This window comes from Chrysochloris asiatica, unplaced genomic scaffold (assembly GCF_000296735.1).
Source record: "Chrysochloris asiatica unplaced genomic scaffold, ChrAsi1.0 scaffold00452, whole genome shotgun sequence".
Lineage (NCBI taxonomy): Eukaryota > Metazoa > Chordata > Mammalia > Afrosoricida > Chrysochloridae > Chrysochloris > Chrysochloris asiatica.
The window spans coordinates 1,060,389-1,064,464 of record NW_006408970.1 but is presented as its reverse complement, the minus strand read 5'-3'; the positions used below and the strand labels follow the sequence as shown (position 1 = coordinate 1,064,464).

The window sequence follows — 4,076 nt, the reverse complement described above, 5'->3', positions numbered from 1 at the left end:
TTGGTCCATTGGTGAGGATTTTTGTTTTCTTTACATTAAGGTGCAACCCATACTGAAGGCTGTGGTCTTTGATTTTCATCAGAAAGTATTTAAAGTCCTCTTGGATTTCAGCAACCAAGGTTGTATCAACTGCATATTGCAGGTTGCTAATGAGTCTTCCTCCAATGCTGATTCCATGTTCTTCTTCATATAATCCAGTTTCTCAGATTATTTGTTCAGCATACTGATTGAATAAGTATGGTTAAAGAATACAATCCTTGTGCACACTTTCCCCGATTTTATACCATTCAGTGGCGCCTTGTTCTCTTTGAATGATTGCCTCTTGTTCTATGTTCAGGTTCATCAAAAGCACAAATAAGTGCTCCAGAATACTCATTCTCTGCAATGCCGTCCATAGCCTGTCATGATCCACACAGTTGAAAGCTTTTGCATGGACTAGAAAGCACAAATAAATATCTTTCTGTTATTCTCTACTTTCAGTCCAAATCCATCTGACATCAGCAATGATAGCCTTCACTCCACACCCTTGTCTGAATATAGTTTGAGTCTCTAACAGTTTTTTGTCAATGTACTGTTGCAGCTGTTTTTGAATTATCGTTAGCAAAATTTTACTTGCATGTGATAGTAATGATATTGTCTGATGAGTTTCGCATCCTATTAGGTTAATTTTCTTCAGAATGAGCACAAACATGCATCTCTTGCAATCAGTTGATCAGGTAGCTGTCTTCCAAATTTCTTGGCGTAGATGAGTGAGTGCCATCAGTTCCCTGAGACTTGTTCTTTGGCAAATCCTTCAGTGCACCTTGATCACATTCTACTTTTTGCAAGGGTTGAACATCAACCATTTATTTTTGGTCCAGTGACTCTATTTATTCTTTCCATCTTCTTTTGACACTTTCTGTATCATTCAGTATTTTGTATTGCAAGTCCAGGCTTGATCCTTCTGCTTTTTGATCAATATTGTCGAATGCATCAAATCTGTTCTTGTGATGATCTCTAAATTTAGGGGGTTCAAACTCACGTTTTGGCTTTCATGGACTTGTTTTCACTTTCTTTAGTTTCAGCCTGAACTCACATATGAGCAATTGAATGTCTGTTCCACAGTCTGTCCCTGCCCTGTTTTGACAGATGATTTGGAGCTTTTCCACCATCGCTTTACACAGATGTAGTCAATTTGATTTCTGTGTATTCCATCTGATGAAGTCCATGTGTACAATCGTCTTTTACATTGTTTAGAAAAGATATTTGCAACGTATAAGTCATTGGTCTTACAAAATCCTAGCGTGTGGTCTCCAGCCTCATTTCTATCACCAAGGCCAAATTTTCCAAATAGTGACCCTTCCTCTTTGTTTCCAACCTATCCATTCCAGTCACCAGTAATTATCAATGCATCTTGATTGTATATTTAGTCAATTTCAGACTGAAGAAGTTGGTAGAATTCTTCAGTTTCATGTTCACTGGCTTTTGTGGTTGGTGCAAAAATTTGAATAATAGTGGTATTAACTGGCCTTCCTTGTAGGTGTATGGATATTATACTATCACAGGCAGCATTTATAATTCAAAATAAATGTTGAAATGTTTTTTTTGTTGATGAATGTAACAACACCATTTCTTTTCAATTTGTTGTTCCCAGCAAAGTAAACCATGTAATTGTCAAATTCAAAATGGCCAATACCAGTCCATTTCAGCTCACTAATGCCTAGGATATCAATGTTAAAGCATTCTATTTAATTTTTGGCAATTTCCAATTTTCCTAGATTCATACATCATACATTCCATTTTCTGATTCTTAACAGATGTTTACAGATGTTTCTCCTCATCTTGAGTTTTGCCCCATCAGCAAATGAATGTACTGAAAGATTTACTCCATTCTTGTTATCACGATCAACTCTGCTTTGAGGAGGTAGCTCTTCCCCAGTGGTATTTTTGAGTGCCTTCCAGCTTGAGGGGCTCTTCTTCCTGAACTATATCTAAATATTCTGGGGCTAATCATATTTCAATATTCAATATTCTGGTGCTATCTGACAGTGTTTCACTGCTACACAAAATGTTTTCAGGGGCTAATAATTTGGAAACAGTTAGCTTTTCCTTCTTCCAAGTCTATCTTATTCTGGAAGCTCAGCTGAAACCTGTCCACCAATGGTGACCCTGTTGGCATTCCAAATACCGGTGGCACAATTTGCAGCATCACAGCAACATTCAAGCCACCACAATGCGACAAACATACAGATGAGTAGTGGGTATATAGAGAGTTGTTGTTAAGTGCTGTCGAGTCGGTTCCGATCTGTAGAGACTTTGTACAGGGTTTCCTAGGAGCAACTGGTGAACATGAACTGCCAACCTTGTGATTCAAACTAACTTTGCAGTCCAGCACATTAACCCACAGCACCACACCAGGACTCAGTATATTTATAAATATGGAGAGAGAGAGATCTGGTGTGGTGTGGCACTGGATTGCTAAACACAAGGTTGGTGGTTCAAACTCAGCAGTGACTCCTTGGAAACACATACATGCTTACAATGAGTCAGCACTGACTCGACAACACTTAACAACAACAACAATATATATATATATATTGTTGTTGTTGTTAAGTGCCGTCGAGTCGATTCTGACCCATAGTGTCCCTGTATAAGGTTTCCAAGGAGCAGCTGGTGAGCTTGAACCACTGAACTTGCAGTTCAAACGACTTTGCAGTCTGACGCATTAGCCCACAGTGTCACACCAGGACTCCAATATATATTTTTGTAGTCCTGGACTGCTAACCATAATGTTGGTTGTTCAAACCCACCTGCTGTTCCTTGTAAAATCTCTGCAGAGTTACTATGAGTCGGAACGGAATTAATGGCACTTAACAACAACAACAACAACAAATATATATATACATGTAGTCCTGGTGTGGCGATATGGGTCAGTGCACTGGACTGCAAAGTTGGTTTGAATTGCAAGGTTGGTGGTTCAAACTCATCAGTCGCTTCTTGTTGTTAAGTGCAGTTGAGTTGTTTCCGATTCGTAGTGACCCTTTATAGGGTTTCTGAAGAGTGGTTGGTGACTTTGAACTGCTGAACTTGTGGTTCAAACTGACCTCATGGTCCAGTGCTTATCATATGGACGGCTTAAAAAATTCATTGAGACTTATCAGGCGGCAGACATCAGGGTAAGCCGAGATGGGTGTTTACAAGAACATCCAGGACTATGGAGGAAGAAGCAGTCCAATGTGATGCACTTTCCGATGTGATACGCTTTCTTTTGTGGGGCCGCTGTTGGCAGTACCACCAGCTCTCTGCACTGCACACGGCTCTCTGTCCCACCCGGCCAGATAAGGAGTGTAGACTGAGATACAAGGTCAAACAAAGTTATGTCATCTATCTTATTTGCATGCGCAGAGGTGGCTGAAAATGCCCAGTGCCTAAGGGTGCAATCTATGGCAAGTCTGTCCATCATGGTGTTAACCAGCTGATGTTTGCTAGAAGCCTTCAGTCTGTGGCTGAGGAGTGAGCTGGATGCCACTGTGGGGCCCAGGAGTCGTACTGGTTGATGAAGATTCCACATAACATTTTTGAGGTTCTCCTCATTGATCCATTCCATAAAGCTATCAGAAGAAATCCGGACACCCAGTGGAACACCCAGCCAGTTCACAAGCCCAGGGAGATGCTCATCGTACTATTGGTGCTCTCCCAGGGCCACTTGGAGAAGATGCAACAGTCTCCAGCTCCACCATTACTGTTAATATAAGTAATGTTTGTAAAAATTCATGCCTAATAAACAGACATGTCTACTTAAAAGTGTTCTTTGTTAAAATAATAGTTGTCTGAAGATTGTTTCATGAATGCATTGTCCAATTATGGAAGAAAAAGTGCAATAATGATTGAAGACAGTAAGTGAATAATGTATCTTGTTTCTAATGAGGTAAATGCTTTTGTTTTTACTTTAAGAATCTTACTAGGGAGATATATGTCAGTGTTTCAAAATGGCATACTGTGTGGTATAATAAGTGTAAAATAAATTCTTTAAAAAGAGTATTGAAATCAGCACTTTCTGTACACTTTATTGAATATGCTAAAACCTACCGTTTTAT

General features: G+C 39.6%; 1 pseudogene; it reads left to right on the top strand.

Moving 5' to 3' along the window:
• The first annotated feature begins 3,165 nt into the window (after positions 1-3,165).
• Positions 3,166-3,733, top strand: LOC102817753 (annotated as a pseudogene).
• The last annotated feature ends 343 nt before the right edge of the window (positions 3,734-4,076 follow it).